Source organism: Martes martes (genome assembly GCF_963455335.1).
Source record: "Martes martes genome assembly, chromosome: 4".
Lineage (NCBI taxonomy): Eukaryota > Metazoa > Chordata > Mammalia > Carnivora > Mustelidae > Martes > Martes martes.
In genome coordinates, this window is record NC_137891.1 from 181945206 (window position 1) to 181967433 (window position 22228).

Genomic DNA, 22228 nt, shown 5'->3' on the forward strand with positions numbered 1-22228 from the left:
TCCTCCCTCATCTGCTCTGCTCCAGGCACAAGGTAGCCATGGCAACAGCCTGCTCCACTCCCTACAACCACCACCCCCCCCCCCGCCCAAGGGGAACCAGGCAGGTAACTCTGCTACACAGCACCACGTAGCATGACCCTGGCATTGGCTGCTGTGACATGAGGCTGCACGCAGCATCTGAGACAGGCCGTACACACAAATGTCTTTATTTTTCAAAATATAAACATAAAGAAGTTTTACTGGTATTTTATTTAAATTCATACCAGTAAGTCTTTTTACATACTCCACCCAGAAAACGACCATAAGCGATTATATCTGTTTTAATCTATTTAATTAAAGCACCTAGTTTCTTAAATATTCAACTTAATCAAAACACTGGAGAGCAACAGCAGTGGCTGGCAGAAGAGATTAGATTGAACATCACTTCGCACTGAGAATGTGTCACAGTATATTCACACTAAGATGCATATTGCTCTGCAACAGACTAATGATAATCACCACAGTTAATTGCTGTTAGCGGCAAAAGACATCCGAGAGGCAGAGTGCTAATGCTTTAAATTCTATGAACTGCGCTTCTTTGTTTAAACTTGCAAACAAGACTCTTAGCTACTATTCTGGGAGCAAACAATGGGGGAGGGGATGAAACAAGCTTCAGTTCATTGAAACAGCATTAAATTGTGTTTGGTTAAGGAATGACTATGACTGTAATAACAATAAAGAGATGAGGACACAGAACAAGAAAACCTTCAGACCGTCTCTGGAAAACAACCATAGTCAAATAGTTCTGAATCACATAAAAAAGTATGCTCTTGCAAAAAAGTTGGCAGTCCCATTAAATTGCCCAACTGAAGAAACTATCCTCAAATACGGTGTTAATCTCAATAGTAAATGAGCATATTGCTATCCTCTTGCCCAATAAAGACATAGGTGATGCTCTAAAAAATGGAACAGAGATTGTGTCAATATCCAGTGGCTTTCCACTGCACTTTCAATAAAATAAATTCTTTCTATGGCCCTTAAGGTTCTATGAATCTGACCCCTGCCTCTCCCCAGCTTCACCTTGTCCCAGAGTCCCTGATGCTTGCCAAGCTCCAGCCCCCAGCCTGTTCTGTCTGTGTCCTTGAACCAGCAAGCTCACTCCCACCTCAGGGCCTTTGCACTCACTACTGGCTCATTAATACTGAGATCTCTTTCTTTCACTGGATCTTCATATATCTGATTCTTGGTGATCACTTGAGTCTCTGTTTTAATTGTTAGTCACTTCTCCAGAACAGCCTTCCCTGGCCACGGAATCCGAAGAGCCTCCCCCTGCCTTCACTCATCATTCTTTTTTTTTTTTTTTTCACTCATCATTCTTAACTGTATTACAGGGTTTCACTGTCTGCACGACATTTTCCAACACCTGAAATTGTCTCGTCTTCCGCTTTTCAACCGTCTCTCTCTGACTAGGTAAGCTACAGAGCAGAGCCCTTGCCTGTCTGGTTCACTGCAGAATCCACAACACGCTGGGGGGCAGTGTGCACAGGACGAATGAGGCAAAGAAAGAACATCCAGAACAGCGAAAATAACGCAACTATGGATGGCTTATCACAGTTCTCGGGGTTGGAGCTGCAGCATCCAGTGATTAAAGGCTGCTTTTGTTATTTCACTATCTAAAACTTTTTTCAAAAGTCTGGAAGGCAAAAAAAAAAAAAGTCTGGAAGGCTAAGTGGCTAAACTAAGTTTTGCTACAGGCTGCTGGCAATACTGTAGATCAGTGATCAGGACAGAGAGATGCTGCAATCATAAGCTACTATGTTCACAGAAAGTTTCAAGTATCAGGAAGAACTTGAGTTACCCAAAGATTCTTTTAAAAAAAACCTAACCGTGACTCAGTAAACCGGAAATCAAGGCAGTTGTATTACTTCATTAGGGCTAAAACTTACACCATGCTCCGCGTCAATTATATCTCAGTAAAGCTGGGGCAAAATGACCGATGCTATCCCCAAAATACCATAGCTTTCCTCTCCTCCCAGGCACCTGAGAGGACCGCACTGCCCTCCCCACCAGCCAGCCCCTAATACCCTTGTTTTCAGTTAGATGTGGCCAATGACTACCTCAGATGAATTAAATACGAGCAGAAGTGACGTATAGTGAGACCAAGCCCCCGTCATCTCTGAATCTCGAGCCACCGCCACTGCGGATCCACACAGGACGCGCAGCCCAGCACGAGAAGTTAAAGGATGCCACATTAAGCCCCCAAGATTCTGGAGCATTCTGGTAGCACAGCATCACACGGCTCATCCTGACGGATGCATCAGTAAGGCATGGTGGCCAAGAACCCAAGCTTCGAACTGGCAAGGCTATGAATCAGAGCTCTTACCACTTCCTGCGGGAGCGGTCCTGGGCGAGCTCGGGGCTTTAAGGCCTTCATGCATAAAATGGAGATAATACCTACACTTCAGAGAATGTCCACAAAGACTACGTGAGTGAGAAAACAATGTGCGTGATACTTAACAGAGTGCCTGGCGTGTTGCTTTAGCCATCAGAGGACAGGACGTGGTAGTAAACGACAGCGTATGGATTTTAAACTACCATGAGCATATTCAAATTAGGGAACTTAGCTCACCCTTGATATTCTGTAAAGCACTCTAAACTCTTTACTCAATGAAAAATTCTCTTATAAAGTTTGGAATCTCCTAGATAAATCTGGGGGGGTGGGGAGGAAAACAGTGGAACATCTGCAAACTTGAAGCTGATGAAGCAAGCAGAGGGCATCTGTGATTTACAACGGAGAGGAAAGGAAAGAAAATGCGAGAATGAACCGAGGAGCAGAGCTGCTCCCCTCCTGCCTGCCAAAGGGCCTGGACCCGGCTGGAAGGAACAAACACTCACAGGCAAAACACAAGTGGAGTTCCAAGCTGGGAAGATAAGAGAAGGGGTAAGTGTTGAGTAGAGAACAAAGCGGAAGGGAAAGGAGGACACAGAATATGTGGGTCTAGAGGCTCTGCGGAGCCCAGAGCTGGAGGGAGAGCGAGCCTGGGGAGCTACCGCACCACGAGCCACTTGGAACACTGGTCTAAGACTGAGCAGTTCAGAACACTAGTGCAGTAGTCAGCTCTTAAAACACTGTGAGACTCCCGTGTCTGCTGTTTCCTCTAAAGAACCCATTTGTGCACAATATGGTCTGCTCACTCTGGGGATCCTTCAGTCCCCAAAGCTCCACCAGCAGACACATACGAATGAACGATACTGTGCTACTATCATCAAGACCACGCCCACTGTAAGAGACAGACCTGAATGCTAACTGCTAAAATTCATCTAGGGACTTGCTCAGTCCCTAGAGAGAATAATCCGACCCTAACATCACCATAAAGATTTTAATTAAAAATCAATCTGGTTCAGCGACGCCTGGCTGGCTGGTTCAGTCAGTGGAGCATACGGCTCTTGATCTCAGGGTCATGAGTTCGAGGCCCATGCTGGGTAGAGAGAGTGCTTAAATAAATAAGCTTAAAAAAAATCAATCTGGTTCAAGTTAAAACTTTTTTAATATCCAAATTTTTGTGTGGTTACTTTCAAGTTTCTGAAGCACTGATTGCTCATTTTCACTGGCTGAAAATGAGAACAATAAATATAAGAGGGAAAAACGTAAAATGTCCTGAAACGATTCTTAATTTTTAAGAATTACTGAGTTGTTGAAAAACACTCATCGATTTTATGCCATGACATAAAAACATCACGCAAGTAAAATCCCTCCAATAAGGAAAATATAACTAAAGATGCTGAAAATTTTACTCATAAAAAGTGGACAATTTTTATAATCCAAATAAAAGTTTCATTACTACCAGACCTCTTAAATTACATCCAAATCAGAAATGTGCTAACCATTAGAAACATAAGAGGACACTTTTCCACTGATATTTGGCATTTGGCATCAAAGGCAGTCCTCTGCAAATCTGATATTAAAACTTGTCAAAAACAAAATGAAATTGTGAAAGAGCCAAAAAAAGAAAAGGTTATGGCTACAACTCTTTTGAACGGCATGTGGACTTTCTCTAAACACAAGGTCACTTGATATAAAAGGAACCAAAAAGTGAAAGTGTGAGGTGTCAAAACAGGTCAAAAGACGTTAGAAATAAAATCTGAGTAGCCGAATACAGTGTGAGAATTAAAGCCTGACTAAGCCTACGGGAAACCTTGTAGCCACCTGAAATAACTGAATGCTGAACAGTGATGTCCCAAAAGCAAGGTCAATATTTGGATTCCACTCTGGAAGCATTCAGTCGTTCTCATCCAGAATCCCAAGGCTCTTCTAAGAGCAGTTCTCGGCAGGAAAAGAGCAAGTTCCTTTGGGTGACCGGGTTCACGGAGATGTGGAATCAGTCTTCAGATAGAAAAATAAATGAAATGTATGACATATATAGGCACCTAACTTTGATGAACGAGGATGATGAAAATCCACTCTGTTCGCTTTTCCCCTCCCCCACCTCACCACTTCAAAACTAATTTGGCTTCAAAAGCATGTCAGTAAATCTGCAAGTTGTCAAATAATAGAAACCACGTGCCCCATGTGTTCGCCAGATTCATTTTTTATGATGTATGGTCCTCTGCATTAAAATAAACGTATTTTTGATAAAGGAAAGTAATGAAAAGAAATCAAAAGAATCCATTCCAAAAATCACACATCTCTCAATGCAACACGGGACTGAACTTACTAAGCGTGGCCACCCTAATAAAACTGGGACTCCAGTTAGAAGCACCTGTAAATGATAAAAAGGTGCCCAAAATTTCAGAAAAGAAGGGACACAAAATGTTTTCAAGTCTGATAGTTCAAGCTAAGCACAACAAATTAGACTTCACATTTTTAAGTTCTGCCTTTCATATGTTTTAGATGTGTTTATTTACGATCTCATAAGAGAGTGTTTCTAACACCCATGAATTTCTGCAACTACAAGTGAAACGATATTAAGACCAGGAAATAAGAATCCTTAGAATCCGGGTTAAAGCCTCTGCCTTCGGCTCAGGTCATGATCCCAGGGTCCTGGGATCGAGCCCCGCATCGGGCTCTCTGCTCGGCAGGGAGCCTGCTTCCCCCCTCTCTCTGCCTGTCTCTCTGCCTACTTGTGAACTCTCTCTGCTCGGCAGGGAGCCTGCTTCCCCCCTCTCTCTGCCTGTCTCTCTGCCTACTTGTGATCTCTGTCTGTCAAATAAATAAATAAATAAAATCTTTAAAAAAAAAAAAAGAATCCTTAGAATCCTCTAGAATACATTAAGTCCACATAACTGATTTTACTTATCAGAACACCCCTGAGGCTGCAGAAATCTCCACAGCAGAACTGTTTAATCCCCAGGTAGTCCCACACCCCCCTATAAGAAACACATCTCCTATTTTAAAATGTGCCTTCTTGTTTTTATTCTATCCACAGGTTTTTCAAGGACAGAATGCTTATAAAGTCTCCCACTTGATCAGTTTCAGTCTCTAAAAATAAATTAAATAAATTTCAATCTTCCCTTTTCAGCCAATGGATAATTTACAAAATAAAAAGTATTAAAAATGAAAGCTCAGTAAGTTCCAAAACAAAAACAGAAAATTAACACCACAGTGTGGCAGGGGAAAGGCAGAAACACAAGGTCTCCAAAAACCAGCCCCCCATGCAGGGTTCCACAGAAATGCCAACCCATGCCACGACAGTGCACACGCCACTCCGCGAACAAATGCACACTATGAAAGCGATGAACTAGTTAATGGTACTAAGAAACAGAAAAGAAAATCTGGGAGAAATGAATGTGTGTGTTTTGATCTTTTAAAAATCAAGAACTGGTCTAACATCTAGGTAATGTATTTGTATAAATTCTTATTTTTAAACTCACCTGATTCATTTTCAATTCCTGTTGTGTTCTGAAAAGATACACACAACAAAGAAACTTCTTTGATTACATGAGCCCTAAAAAGAAAAACAGACAATTGTAATATGTACCTGCCTACAAATTGACAGTGATTTAAAACCACATACAGAACTGTAGAGTTTGTTCAAAGGGCTATTCATAAAGCAGCCCCGTGCCGGCTCAACTTCCATCTATGCTGAGAGCTTACTTTGCAGACTTATTATCTACAATAAAATAGATTTCTTACTAATCTTTACTAGCCCTTCATTGTACTCTACAATCGAAAGCAGACTCATTAGAATGACATCAAATTTTTGCTGTGAAATGGCATCATTCCTACAAAGAAACAGATTAGCTCTGTCAATAGTCAGAAACACAAAGCATTGCTGAGTAATTTATTATGCAATGTAAATAAATGTCCTTCTTTCACTTATATCAATACTGCGTTGAATGCAAACACAATTAGACCCTTTACAGTATTTAGTTTTTCAAGTTCCTGAAGTAGAAAAGTAGACTGGCTAACATTTCCATGGGGAATTGGTCTTTGAGGAACAAAACAGAACCCTTGTAGTAAAAGGCAAATGTTTTAATAAAGGCTGTTTGGAAAGAACCGTAGTTATCCCTTTAAAATTTTTATTTGGTATATTCATAGTACCCTGAAACGTTAAGACAAAATCATTTCTTATAAATGCATACGACATACTTGTTTCTAAATGACAATCTGTGGAGATGGTCCTTTCTGTCACGGACATCCTGGAAGTCACTGAAGTCACTCACAAGTGAAAGCCGTACCACTTGAAGTGGCCTTTCCACAGTGACGTCCTAAATGCTTCCAGCAGGTACACATACGCACACACACCACCAAGCATAGGTCTCCTATTTCTTCGTGAACTTGCTTTCATAGATTCTCCCTCCTTCCCAGACGCACAAGACTCTACTCGCATTGTAGGACTTTTATGTTCTAATTGCTAATAAAACAAAGGAACGTGTGACTTCATGACGTTCTTCATCTTAGAAGAATATGTGGCCTGCCCATTATCATAAAAAAAAACAGTGCTTTGACATTTTACCCCAGTTCATTAATAAGGACAGTTTGGGGGGATTTTTCCCCCTTGGGCTATTTAACAACACTCACCTGATCACCTTTAACCATCAAAGGCACTATATTTAAGTCAGGACCTGGTCATCTGAACTAGTCTTTACTCACAAGTGGCACAGGGATGTAACTTACATCTTGTTGGAGAGCTCAGTGCTAGACAGACCCGTATAAACTCTGAGTAAGGAAATACTCCATGAATATGATTTCAGAAAACTGCAGGTTAACAACCCATGAGGTCCATCCCTTTAAATTTTCATACTGAACATCTCTCTCATATATACTTAACACGCCTTTCCTTAGTATACATCTCCTACTGAGCAGAATCAATCCTTTTCTGAGACTTGAACTCGTCATGGAGCTAAACTGTGTATCTGGTTGTCACACACCAAGGTGTTCGCCCCTCTGCCTCCTCTATCATCAGTGCCTACTGAATGCCACACAGTCCACCAGGAGGACCGTGACGGACAACGTGGCACCCAGAAGTGAATGAAATGTTGGCGGTTTCACTTGCCCTCTTACTGAGCTTTTACGGATGGATTTACTAACATTGGCCACAGGGAGTCAGTCCTCTTTCAGGAACAGAACTAAAAACCCGCAGTAAAATGCAAATGCTGTCATGAAAGATCTTTGGAAAAAGCTATGATGCTTTACCATTTCCTTCGGCTTGTCTTCCTCTTCCCACAAGAATCATCGGTACCATCATCGCTGTGCTCATTTATGAGCTATCTTCTAAGACTAGCAGGAACAGTGCTACACCTTCAGGTACATCAGCCCAGCTGAGTTTTACAGAGGTAGTACTAGCATCCTCAACTAACAAGACAAGTTCAAGGTGGTCAGGATAACTCAGCCACGCTCATAAGGGGTTTCTGCCATTGCTTCTTAACCACATTTCACCAAATGTTTACTCCTGCCTCCCCTTAACTTATGCGTCAACCACTGTTTTCAACAGTGAGCAGAACAATCCCAGCCCTCTCGGGGGAGAGACCGCAATAAACAAATCAGTAAAATGGGCAGATCAGGTAGCAAAAGTGCTTTAGGGAAAAACAGAGGTGGTAGGGACAGAGGGAGATAGGAACTACAATCTCTGTCTCCCTACCTGGGACTCCAACACTGTGGTCAGAGAGAGCCTCAGTAAGAAAGGGACATCTGCATAAAAGCCAAAAGAGCTGTGGGCCAGGGAAGGTCTGAGGAAGGAGCATCATAAGGAAGTGAGAAACCCTATTCGGCAGCGTGCCTGGGTGTTTGGGGGAGGGCAAGGATGGTGACAAGGGCGCAGTGAAAGAAAGGGAAAGTAGAGGAGGTGATTCAGAAAGGTGTGGGGGTGAAGTAGGGATTGGGGGGGCAGATAAAGTACGGGTTTTGCAAGGTAAGCACTGTTCACCAAAACGGCTAGAGCTTTTCCATCCAGGGATGGCTCAAGGTGGCACACCTGATGTGACTTGGGTTTAAAAGAGACCATAAGGGAGCAGGGTGGGGGCAAGCAGACCTCTCAGGAGGCCAATGCCCCCAGCGAGGCAAGAGACGGTGGCAACTTGGACCATACAGCAGAAGAGAGGGGAGAAGTAATCAGATCCTGGATCTACTTTATACACAGAGCCCCCAAGATTTGCCGCCACAGTAGATGTTAGGTATGAAAGAGGAAGTCAGAGAGGACACCGAGACTTTTATCCTAAGGACACCAAAGGATGGAGCCGCCATTTTCTTTTATCAAAGGAGATGCTGCCTCCTTCTTCCCGTCTGCTTGTCATCGCTTTTTCGCCTTCACTTAACAGTTTCCTCCTTTCCTTCCTCCCCTTTTGTGGTTGCTGGCTCACAGGCACAATTCAAACAACTGAGATACCATGGTATCTGGCCTCTAATCCCAAAGAACTCAAAAATTAAAGTACTTACAACATGTTAGTTTTTCATTTGTTATGTCAATGAATCTCGCTTTTTCTTAATGAAAAGTTACGACAAATAACTTGTTAAATAATTAATAACTTCTCTGACTTTCTGCACTGTCTGTTCCCTCTTTGCTCTAATAGGACACACTGATCATTTCTTTCCACAGAAAATGATCTTAACATCTTTTTTTGTCAACGGTTCACTACATACATGTATGCTTGGACTCTTCTCTCCATCACTTCTAACGAATCCCAACTGCCAAAAACCAGTCTCCAGCACGTCATTTTTTTCCCTCTCTTGACTCACAACATTGTCAAATTATTTATCTAAAATATTTTACAATGTCAAAAGCACTGCAAATCCAACACTGACTTCTCATGTGGTATTTAAAAAAATTAAATCCCTTATTAAACTATATTAAAAACAAGGGATGTTAAACACAAGAACTGAGAATCTGGCAATGCCTCTCAACAGAAGACCACTGCATTCTGGACTGGGCAACCACTCCTCGCCTGTCCCTTCTATTATGGCCACTTAGCACTGCCCTGAAAAGTCAAGGCCTGCAGTGCCTCTGATCATTTTGAAAATCAAAAATACCTACACACCTCCCCAAATAACTTCCCAGCTGAGAACCTCTGAACTGTAACAATCATGTAACTAACTGGGATACCACAATATATTTTACAGCAACTCTAGATTCTAAAAGCTGTTACTCAAGGAACTTCCTGAAGATTCCGCCGGCAGTGCAAACCCCCTGTGAAAGCCGCCTAGAATCCTACATATTTTCATATTAAGTGTTGACCTCAAAAGCACTGTTTTCACATACCTACTTAACTAATATATTCAAGGTTCAAGTTTTATCACATGTGAGAACCGAAACTAATGATCCTATTAGTGTGGAGGCAGAGAGGAATCTTTCCATACCTATCACTGAAACTTAATAATTCCATCAAACTTAAAAAAAAAAAAATGCTAAACAGTTAAGCGCCTCTGGTTTTCCAATAGCAAATACTGAAAATCTTAAAATCACCAAGACTTCTACCTGGCTTATGCCTTAGGTTCTTTTTTCAATTTCTATACCTGACCAAACCGCCTTGAATATTTCTACACATCCCTTCCATTCCAGCTTGCAGACATTTATCAGATAAAGTTACAGTAGGCAGATATACAAATTTAGAGCATGTGAATTTTTATCACCTACTACACTTAGCTAATAACTTCTTTTTTTTTTTAAGATTTTATTATTTAGGGGCGCCTGGGTGGCTCAGTGGGTTAAAGCCTCTGCCTTCAGCTCAGGTCATGATCCTGGGATCCTGGGATCGAGCCCCGCGTCGGGCTCTCTGCTCAGCAGGGAGCCTGCTTCCTCCCTCTCTCTCTCTCTGCCTGCCTCTCTGCCTGCTTGTGAACTGTCTGTCAAATAAATAAATAAAATCTGAAAAAAAAAGAAAAATTATTTAAAAAAAAGATTTTATTATTTATTTGACAGAGAGAGAACAGGAGAGCACAGGCAGGGAGAGTGGGAAAAGGAGAAGGAGGACCCCACTGAGCAAGGAGCCTGATGCGAGGCGGGATCCAAAGACCCTGAGACCAAAACCCAAGCCAAAGGGAGCCGCTTAACTGACTGAGACACCCAGGTGCCCCAATATAGCATACATTCTTAGAAAAGTAAGAGCATGGTCCTGATTTTACATATCTGTGGCTTCAGTAATATACACATACTTAACTTTTCAAGATATTACTTCCAAATTCTAGGACAAATCATCCTTACAAATATTTAAGTTAATAATATCATAAAAATGATTTGATTATACATGGCCAGTATCAATACAGCAACAATAATTAGGGTCTTTATTCCAATACTGGTTTCTTAAAGTGTCAAGACAACCTCAACAACTGAGAAGCTGCTGTCTCCTGACATGGAGCTCCAGAGACCAGAGAATGGAGAGAGAGACACAGGATACCCCAGCCCCTGGGTCAGAACTGTCCAGGAGCCCCCCGCATCTCTCTATCATTCATCCTCTGAGATAAAGCAGATTAAACTAAAGACAGACACAAGGTAACATGAATGCAATACACATAACAGGTTAAACTGTCACATCTGCCCTTTGCAGACCTGTAAAATCTACAAAACTGGGGGCACCTGGGTGGCTCAGTGGGTTAAAGCCTCTGCCTTCGGCTCAGGTCATGATCCCAGGGTCCTGGGATCAAGCCCCACATCGGGCTCTCTGCTCTGCGGGGAGCCTGCTTCCTCCTCTCTCTCTCTCTCTCTCTCTGCCTGCTTGTGATCTCTGTCAAATAAATTAAAAAAAAAAAATCTTAAAAAAAAATCTACAAAACTGTATGAGAGGCAAAGTAAAAGCAACGGCAGATTCTTTAAGATTAGTTTAAATCTAGAAGGAAGGGAGAGAATTGGGAAGATAATTATTTGATCTGATTTGTATATTCACTTATAAGTCACTGATATTATTTTCCAATTATTCTTCTGGGTCAGTTTAGCTCTTTTGGAGCTTTTTGGAAAATACTTAAATTTGCAACATTCAGAGTCACTGGAAATAAGAGAACTGGTATGGTAAATCAAAATGTAACAGATCATAAATGCACTAAAAACATGGACTAGATGTGGAGCCCCCGGATGGCTCAATGGGTTAAAGCCTCTGCCTTTGGCTCAGGTCATGGTGTCAGGTCATGGTGCTCAGCAGGGAGCCTGCTTCCCCCTCTCTCTCTCTGCCTGCCTCTATCCCTACTTGTGATCTCTGTCAAATAAATAAATAAAATCTTAAAAAAAAACATGGACAAGATGCAAAGAAGTTTTAAAAATACCAATCTGTGAAAGAATTCTTAGAAAGTTTATAGCCTACATAAGAAAAATATTCTGAAACGAATCACAGTGTAGAGTAGATCTTTTATGGTAAAGAAGCATCTTTACAGCAATCACAGAGATGATTAAGCTTTTAGTGGAGCAGCTGTACAGTGTTTAACACTGAGCATAACTTACTCTGACCAAAAGAATCTTGCAATCCAGAAACCTCTAGAAAATAGTAAAAATATCTAAACTACGCCAACTTCTCAAAAGCAGTTTTTATTAACTTATAAACACAGCTAGCATATTTGTGATTAAAAACCACCACTCATAACTCCTACCAGAAGAATGGAATCACCAAATTATAATCTATAAACTCTAGAGATGAATAATGAAAACATTTAACACTTATTCAGATTAAGCAAAAACACGTAATTCATGAATATGGAATCTACCCAGGAATTTGCTAAATGCAAAATCATTCATTTTCCTTTTCTAAAATAACAAATACAATTTCACAAAAATAATCTGGAACATCTAGTTTCACACTAAAAAATATACCCAACTCCCCTTGTAAAAGGCAGACTATAGGGGCACCTGGGTGGCTCAGTCGGTTAAAAGGCAGACCGTTTTACCAAACCAAATAAGTGGAAGGGCAAAATCAAACCTGTTATGTTAATCGTTTTAAGAATAAAGATCGTGTGCTTGTGTGTGTGTGTGTGTGTGTGTGTGTGTGTGTATGCGTATGTGTATAAAGAGAAAGAGACTGAGAATACAGCAAAGATTCGGAGGGTGTGAACTCTCGCTTCTCAAAACCCGACGCTCACGTCTCTCCCCTTCTAGAATGATTTCCACCCAAGGCAAAAAGGCGACTGTACGGAAGAATATATCACACAGAGGAATTTCCCTACCTGCAAAGTAAGTGAGGGGATCCGAAGAATAGAAAGCTCACACATAAACCCAACATTTCTCCTATTTCAATAAAGCAGTTTCCCCCCCAGCAGCCCAGAACACCACGGACAAATATTCCAGGGCCCGATTCTCCAAATTCATGGAACAGGGCGTCCTGACACAAACCTAAATTAGGAAGCAGAGTCCAGCAAATTTACTCCAGGTGGGAGAATCTGATCCTGACAACAGTTTCCACACAATGGAGGCAAAAAAACAGAAAGCAGATTGTTCTGAATGGCTTCAGAGGTGCAGAAATCCAATGAGAAAATGAAGTTGGTTCGAACTTCTGTTTAAAATACGTAAGTTGGGGTGCGTGGGTGGGTGATTCAGTCAGTTAAGCTCAGGTCATGATCTCGGGGACTCCTGGGATGGGGCCTGGGGTGGGCACTGTGCTCAGCACGGAGTCTGCATCAGGACTCCCCCTCTCCCTCCACCCATCCCCACCCTCAAATGAATAAATAAATCTTGAAGAAAATACGTATATAAGTTTACATCAAAAAAGAATGTTAAATAAGAGATCTGCAGACTAGGAAAGTACTATAAACCCAAAGTTAGACTGGCATTCTAGGGGGTTTTTCCTTCCCTTAGAATATCTCTACAGATAAAAAAAAAAAAAGATTTAAGAAAACTCTTTCACAGATACTGCTTCAAGCAGCCATTAACAAAGAACCGGCTTAGCAATCAATGTATAGCAAATGCTGATTATTTACCACTTACGTGGTTCGTTATGGACATCTATTTAAAAAATGCTCTCCTTTCTTCTGATTAAATTTACACATCTATGCCATTATATTGCACTGAACACAGAACTTACTACATCATAAATTTCAGGTTTTGTTTAGGGTTCCTATAAAAATTCCCCTCAATTAAAAATACTCAAGTTTCTCTAAAGAAATTAAAACATATTACTCTCATGTTAACATGTTACTCTGATACTCTTCCTCAGGGCACTAAAAACAAAAGTATCACTGTCGGGGCGCCAGGGAGGGCTCAGTCCTTAAGTGTCTGCCTTGGTTCAGGTCATGATCCCAGGGTTCTGGGATCGAGCCCCAAGTGGCACTCCCTGCTCAGCAGGGAATCTGCTTGTCCCTTTTCTTCTGCTCACTGCCCGCCCCCCCCAGGCGCATGTGCTCCCTGTCTCAAATAAATAAAATCTTAAAAAAAAAAAAAAAAAGAATCACTGTCAATTTTCTTGAAGTAACTCCATCCAATCAAAATACCCTACAATTAAGAAGTTAATTTCCTTTCTTTATTTTCAGGACTAGTTGGCAAAAAGTAGAGATGTAAAAATCCACTGGGTGGGCAAGAACACGAATGCTCTCTGGCCAGTCCCAGCTCCATGAAGAAAACTGTGCCCCACTCAAGAGCGGTAGTACAGCTCAGCTCCCCTCCCTCCCAGTTCAGCTTAACCAACTGCTGACTGTACATTCTGCCAAAGGGCATTCAAATCAAAGAACTTCCTATAAAATGATAAAATGATACTTTTCTGATATTTTCCCATGTTAAACATGCAAAAACTTCAAACTATTTTAAAAGGAAAATTAAGTCAGTTCTTTCCTAACATTCAAATGTCAAGCTTCCAACTCAAACACAAAATTTCTAAAGCAAGACGCCGCATGGTCATTCATTTCACAATCCGCCAAAATAAAATGAATTCTCAGTTGACCCCTTTCAGTTAATGTTTCTCCACTGGCGTTGCCAATACAGATGTCACCTCTGTGATTAAACATTTAAAACTGAGAGATTTTCAGGAAGCCTACAATTCTGAATTTCTGAAATTCAGAAATTTTCTGATTCTGAAAATCTGAAAAAAATTCCTGAAAATCTGAAATTCTGAATTTCCTTTAAAAAAAAAAAAAAAAAAAAAAAGGAAGAAAACTTCTGCAACACGGCACCCAGCTCTGGGCATTCAAGTATTTCATTTTCTTAGACAAAGACGCTCTACGCATCCAGAGAGTCACCTTACCAGTTGCTGGCTGCTCAGAACTTTTTTGATTCTTGCCTACAGGATAAAATACGTAAGAAAACTCAACCTCCACAAACTATACATAAATGACAAGGCTTCCTGAATTCACAAGTGAAGAACCTAAAGCAAAATTGGAAGTTATCCCAGACAGACTGACAACTTCAACTATATTTTGCTAAGATCCCAGGCACACTTCTGTCGCTACAAGATTCAAGGTCTTCTCCCAAGAGTTTATTAAGGTATTTATTATCTTGGTAGGGAGTGACTCACTCTAACTAAAGTCTGAGGTGTAGGGTCCACCGTCTAAATATGCAAGTCCTTCTGTCCTCAAGAGCATTTTAACATAACAGCAACACCCACTGCTTGTACAGCACTGTCCATGTGTTGCTCTGCAGTTTTAGTAGCTCTAGAACCTATGTAAGTTTTTATTTTTTAAAGGAAAGCAGGACTCCAAATAAAGAATTTGCAGTTCTTGTTTCAAGGTAAAGATACATGCCTCCCCACTTACAAAAAAAGATTGAAAGGCTATCTCTTGGTACCATCAGCAGTGGTAAACCAGACAGCGCGTCTCAAGTGAGGGTCCGTGCAGAGCAGCAGGAGGTTAAACAGGTCAGTTCTAGAGGAGTCTGAGTCCCAGGTTAAATGCAAACTTGCCGGCTAGGCTCCCCAGATGTCGTAGGAGCAGGTCATTATCCCACCCATCCCACCACAAAAGCCCCAAAGTTCTTTAGGGAAAGAGGCAAGAGAACTTACTTAAAGGCAGAGCCCATGAACACATGCAACTGGGAGACCAGGGCAGGTGCCTGATTTCCCCACTGCGCATCAGGAAAGCAGCTTTGGCCACCTGGGATGAGCAACACAGAGCCACAAGGAGTTTCTGACTGAGGAATGCCACAAATGAAACAATGTCTAACAATTTAAAAAGATGAAATTGACAGGAAAGAGTGAGGTGTGAAAAGGGAAGCCAGAGAGACTGGGACCAGGCAAGTCTGTTGAGAATTCGAGATGATAAGCGATAGAGGTATGAGGGTGTGAACCACAGGTAACAGCTGAAAAGAAACAAAAAACAAAACAAAACAAAACAAAATAATGGAGGCTACACAAGGGAAGAATGGATAGAATGTGTTCCAACTGAGCAGGCAGTAAAAAGAGATGGTGAAGAGGAGTCCAATACAGGGAATGTGACTGGAAGAATGAATGTATTTTCAAGATAGAGCAGCCAGGAGCAGGGATGGTATTTAAGTGGACGGTGGTGAGCTCCATTTTAGACTTTGGGGAGAACAGACATCCACACGGAAAGCTGCATCCATCAAATGGAAAAAAACAGGCCTAGCACAGACTGCCTTCAAAGCTGGGGACGGAGATTTAGAAGTCTGCAGCCGCAAGGGGGTGCCTAGGGAAACTGCCAAAGGCAAAAATACCCAGAGAGAAGACTAAGGATTTGGCTTTGTGACAGGCATGGAAGGGACTAGAAAAAACCATGCCCCCTCCACCACCCTGGGGGGGCAGGGGGACCAAAAAGCCTAAGGACTCAGAGGTAATTTGGAAGGCTTTCTCTCAGCAATAATTTTGCCACGCTATCCCTCAGGACTTGTTGTATTAAGAGAAGTAGCTAAGAAAAATGCTATTAATATTTTTGAGGAAACCTACAAGTATCAATTGCTTTCATATTCTTCATCGATCCATCACAAAACATGCTGGTGAAAGAAAGAAGTAATCATCGTCCCCACTTTACAAACAGGAAGAGGAGAGGATAACTGAGCCGCCCCTCACCACTGCCAGATATAATTCAGCCCCCGTGGTGATCTGTGATATGCATTATTCCGTACACTGAGGCAGGGCGCAATTAAATTACTAGGGGACTGCACCGATACAATACTTACCTCCCAAAACAGAGCTTCACAATTAAAAATCTAAATTTATCCCTGGGACCCCCTTCTTAAAACTCCCATTTTCAGATGTACTTTAAAATTAAGGTCTTTTGGAATTACAATGAAGTCCCTAAAATAAGCCTCACGGAGTGAGAAATGCTTAGAATGTCATATTTACATTGTTACTCCAAATTATGCTTAATTTATACTGTCTCAATAACCCCTTGGGTAATGCGCAGGATTCATATTGAAGTATGTAAGGGTTTGGTGAATCTCTGATTTCTTTTCAGTTTTAACAGCATCATTTAAATTACTTGAAAATGCCATAGAGTTTCCCCACCAGAGTTTAATGTAGTCTTCGTGGAACTACTTATATGCACATGTAAAAGCTGTAGGTTTTACCAATTCCCAGAAAGGCTGCCCACAGTAATCAAACTAACAGTTGCACTTAGCTTTACATATTTCAGGCAAGCTGTGCCAAGAAGTAATTTAGCTCTTTCAAAGCAAAGCCTATCAGATGATTTATTGCAAGAGCTACAAAATATTCTTTTCACCAAAATGGCTGGCAAACATATAGGTAATTCAGTGAAACCTCCTTTATTGCATGTTCCAAAAGACTAATAAATGAAACACAGCATAGGTATGACTTGAACCAAGACTCCAAGAATAAATGCTATACAGTACTGAGAAAAAATATTATAAGTGTATTTCACTCCAAATGAACCAGATTTACTACATACAATAACTAATTCATGCTCCGGGGAAGTGGGGGTGGGGAATGAAAGGCATTCCCTTTAGGAAAGAATATTTAAATGACATACATCATTCCAGCGAAATTATGTAGGTATTCCATAACTGAGAAAGCCACCCCATTACCAAATGTGGTCCAACAGCACATCTCTTTTCTTACATTCTACTTATCTACTAACTTCTAACTAAAGATCACTTCATCCACAATAAAAATTCAATCCACACTATCTATACTTTTAAAGACTACAAAGAAAGATCTGACAGCCTACATTTCCTTTGCCCAGAGGAAGTTGTGTTAATGATGCATGTGTGCCACGAAGATCAATAGTGATCTTTTAGTTATAAACTTATCATGAAGTTAAAGTTAGATAAGCTTTCAAAAGTATGCTATTTCCTCGGGACAAATTCATCACTTTCAGTGAACTGGTAGGAAGAAAAGGAAGGAAGAAAGGAAGGAAGGAAGGAAGTGAAAAGGGGAGGGAGGGAGGGAGGAAGAGAGCGAGAGAGAATGAGAGGGAAATAAAGGGAGAAAGAAAGGGAGGGAGGGAGGGAGGGAGAGAGAAAGAAAGAAAGAAAAAAGAAAAGAAAAGATCTTAGAAAAACTAGTCTGGCCTCTACCACCAATCTTCAACGGGGTGCTTCAAGGAGTATCATTTTCCAGAAGACAGTTGTTTCTGTGCTATTCAAGTATAATAGGCCACAAGCTTACATGAGTCACCATGCATCAACTCTATACAAATTTATTTAAATCCGTAATAATTTAACCAAATACAGGCAATGTTGATCCTATGCCACGTAAACTCCTTCACAGTCTCCAGGTTATCTCAACTTGCTTTATCTCTTGCCACAGAAGTGCTGAAAGTAGACGACTCAAAAAGATCATAAAGACACACACCGTGGGGCGCCTGGGTGGCTCAGCCGGTTAAGCAGCTGCCTTTGGCTCAGGTCATGATCCCAGGGTCCTGGAATCAAGCCCCACGTGGGCTCCCTTGCTCAGGCAGGAGTCTGCTTCTCCCTCTCCCTCTGCCTGCCACTCTGCCTACTTGTGCTCTCCATCTCTCTGTCAAATAAATAAATAAAATCTTAAAAAAAAAAAAAAAAAAAGACACACACAGGAAGGGACCACTACAGGCCAGTTAAGTCCATTCTCCCCCTTCAAGGTGGACTTCATGTAAACCAGAGTCTGGTCTTACAGTTCTTTGGCTAAGGAGAGTCCACAGACAGCTTCCCTGAATCCACTTCCCTGAGCCTTTAATGCAGTGGGTGAGAACTGGGTCCCCACTAGGGGACATCTGGCAATGTCTGGAGACTTTCTCAGTTGTGCAGACTGGGGGGAATGTCACAGGTAGAGATAAGGGACGCTGCCCAATATCCTACAGTGTACGGGATAGCCCCCCAAACAAAGAATTATGCAGCCCCAAATGTTCATCGTGCCAAGGCTAAGAAATCTACTTTAATAGAACCTAAATAATGCTTTCAGTTATGGAGTCCATAGCCTTCAGTCGCTTTAGGAAGATGATTTTAGCGGCCCTAATTACAAACTTCTAACTTCAAAAAGAGAGAGCCAGACCTCTAACCAAATGCTAGGAGTGACAGCGCAATCTATGGGCACCACGCAAACCACAGAGTGCTGGCCACACGTCAGCAGTATCAGTAATAATGACTGTCAGGTAATTGTCCCCATCATCTGGAAACTCCCTGTATCTATACATCGCCACACAAGCTTGATGATCTTCCCCCACTGTCCACCTACTCCCTTTTCACTCCCACTATGGAGTTCTCTCATGCAGCCCACAGGCTTTTTTTTTTTTTTTCCTCTGCCTGAGTATTAAAAATAGCATGGAAAGCAAGTTGGAAGATGTGAAAATAGTAAATAACCTGAGGTGCTTTCCATCCCGGAAAGTCTATGATTTAACAGGACTTAAAAGGTTTGTAAATCAGATCTGGAACTTGAAAAGAGATCGGTAGCTTAAAGAAACAGTCCCGTGAATAAATAAACATCTAACGTAAAATAACCATCAAAAGACTATGTGTGCAAATAGATATATATGTATATGGAACTGCACAGACCCGGCTCAGGGAGAAGAGAATAAAAGGAGCTGAAATTGACTGCTGCTGCTTATAACTGCACTGACAGAAAAAATACATATTTAAACGCTAAAAGACAGAATTTACATGTCCACGTATTTTTTCTAAATTACAAAACTTTAAAATACACAACAGGAAAACCTAAACAGATCTTAATGAAAAGAGAATTTCAGGCTACAGAAACCTTACTGATCAATATGGAATTGGTAAATAATGGCCCACCCATATATATTACATAGCCACTAAAAATCATGTTGACGAACACTTCAGGGCATGAATATATGCCCCCAATATAGTAAGAAGATAGGTATGAATAATACACACAATGGTATCAATCCTGTATAAAACATAAACACGTAGAAGTGAGTAAATTTATATAAGAAATACACACACGCACAAGAGAGACAGGCAGGTGAAGGAGGTATGCCAAAATGTTAACAGCGGTTATCTGAGGATGGGAAGATCGGGGCTGATTTCTCGTCTTCTCTGTGCTTTTCTCCATGTTCATATTGTCCTACAGTGAGAATCATGTTATGTTCTGTACTCACAAAATGAATAGATTATTAAATTTAAACTGTACTGTTCCAGGAACTGCCCACGAAATTAGAAAAAACACATCTGAATATGCCAACTTTTCAATTAAAGAAACCACCTTCGGAATCAAGAAAAGCGAACTTTCACTGAGTGTTATTATTGTGTGTCTGGTATTTTCCTAAACACTACAACGTATTAACTTATTTAAATCAAACCAAAAAAGACATGGCAAAAGAGCCCTGGAATAAGGAAAACTATGAACCATCTCTGTCTCACTGTGAATTGCAATCTCAGTTTCTACAGACTGAAATGAGAGGGTTTAATACGATGATCTTTAAAGGTCCTCTCCAGGCTACAATGAGAGTCTACAAATGATGAATATGGTTGAGTAAGTGTTTGTAAGGAAGCTTCTAGAGAATGATGGGGCAGCTGCAAGCCATCTCAAACACAAAACCCTCTATAAAAGAACATAATTACATGTCTCGGTTCCTCCTCAATATTTGTACAACAAATTTCATGACATGTTAAAAAAAAACGTTGGAGGCCCACATTTTCCCAATACTTGGCCATAACTGATCGATGGGATAGGAAGTCTTGTAGGGGAGGTAAAAGATTTCACGGAAAGGTTGCGCTTCTGGCTCAGTTATCGTTGCTTTTAACAATAAACCTGTAATAAACAAAAACTTTATGAAATCTTTTAGTCGTGTTCTGGGGGCGACCATTTCAAAGGTCTGATTAACGGGGCCCAAAGACCTACTGGAATTCACCAAAAGGCGTTCCACTTGTGAAATAAAACCAAAACCCCAATACAACACTGAATGGAAAATGAGGGGCCAGCACGAATCCCCTTTCTTAGGGGAAATTATAGCTGCGTAGTTCAAGGAATTTGGGCTTCCCGGTTAAATCGCGGGATTGTTCCCGAAGCTCACAGCCGGGCAGAAGGGGCCCAGTCGTGGCTCCGCGGTTCACGCGTGGGTCGGAAAGAAGCACCGAGGTCTGGGCATACCCTTGACCTCTTAGGGATACTTCGCGTCTCCCTTGCCACCATCAAAAATAGGTTCGTAGGTGTCTTGAGGAGCAAAATTAATACATAAGTGCAACGTCTGCTAAAAACAAAAACACCGGTGGATCTGCGATGGAAACACTAAAGGAGACAATTTCCAGGTCGGAACCACACAAAAACTATTTAGGAAACACAAAGACGCAAGACACAAAACAAATTAAGACTGCGAGTGTGAGAGACACACTCGGGCGGAACACAAAAGAGAAGAGCATCAACGACTGGAAACTGGCGCGGCCCTGGGACCCCGCGTGCGCCCTCGCCGTCCGGGGACACGGGGACCGGCTGGACTGGCAGCGGCCGCCCGGCCTCGCCGCGCACACGCGTCCCCCCGGCGGGGCGCGCGGCGATCCAACGGCCACAAAGCAAACCGCACAACTTCGCCGCGGCGGGCCCCAAGGTCGGCCCGGGGGCTCGGGCGCGGGAGGGAGGAGCGGGGAGCCCCGCCCGCCCGGGACGCCGGGTCCTCGGAGGGGGCGCGTCCGCCCGCCCGGCCCTGCGCGCCCGGTCCCCACGGGTCGCCCCCGCCGCCGCCGCCTCCTCGCTCTTCGCGGGCAGCGACGGGCGTCCCGGCGCCGAGCCCGCCGCCGTCCCGGAAGCCGCCCGTCCCGGCCGCCCCTTACCTGTGCCCGCCGCGCCCCGCGCCTCAGAGCGTCGAGAGCCGCCGCCCGCGCCGCCGCTGCCGCCGCTCCGCCCGCCCCGGCGTCCGCGGCCGCGCCGACGCCATCTTGGCTCCGGTCGGAAGTGACGTCGGGCGGCGCCGGCCGCGGCCCCGGGACCCCGCACCGCCCGCACCGTCGCCGAGGGCCGCGACCCTGGGGCGCGCGGGCCCCCACCCCCGGGTCGCACACGCCCGGAAGACCCCGGGCCGCGCCGCCGCCCCTTAGACTCGCGCTGGCCCGGCTGCGCTGGCGGGGACACCGCGGACCCCGGCGGCAGGCGCCCGCGGCTCGCGGCGACCAGTCTGACCGCACCAAGGGGTTGGATTTCTGCGCGATTCAAAGTTACTACGGGAATCCGCAGCCTTCGGAGGAAGAAGGAAAATGGGCTTAGCTCTGAGTTCCTGTCAAATAAACATACATGCCATTCTCGGCTCATCTCCGAAGGACCAGTCTAGCGTCACCCAAAAAGCTCAAGCGCCAAGAGCGCAGATGCACCTGGTTTTATTTGCTTCTTGAGGGCGCACGAGCATTTACTGCCCGTCCACCCTGTGCCTAGCCCTGTTCCCGGTGCCCCAGCCGCGTCAGACCCAGAACGTGACCTTGTCCTTGTCCTGGTGGGACTTACTGTGAACAAACAAGGGAGCAAATCGGTGGCTCCGGTGGCTAGGAATAAACGCTGTCGCGGAGGAGGACGGCGT

At 43.0% G+C, this 22228-nt stretch overlaps 1 protein-coding gene across 1 annotated transcript in view; it reads right to left on the reverse strand.

Moving 5' to 3' along the window:
• The window catches only part of PRDM2 (PR/SET domain 2), a 121523-nt gene extending 99925 nt beyond the window's left edge, over positions 1 to 21598 (reverse strand). Inside the window, exon 1 of the mRNA XM_080800430.1 lies at positions 21492 to 21598. The gene's annotated coding sequence lies outside the window, so the exon portion shown is untranslated. The remainder of the gene's footprint in view (positions 1 to 21491) is intronic.
• Between the last annotated feature and the right edge of the window lie 630 nt (positions 21599 to 22228).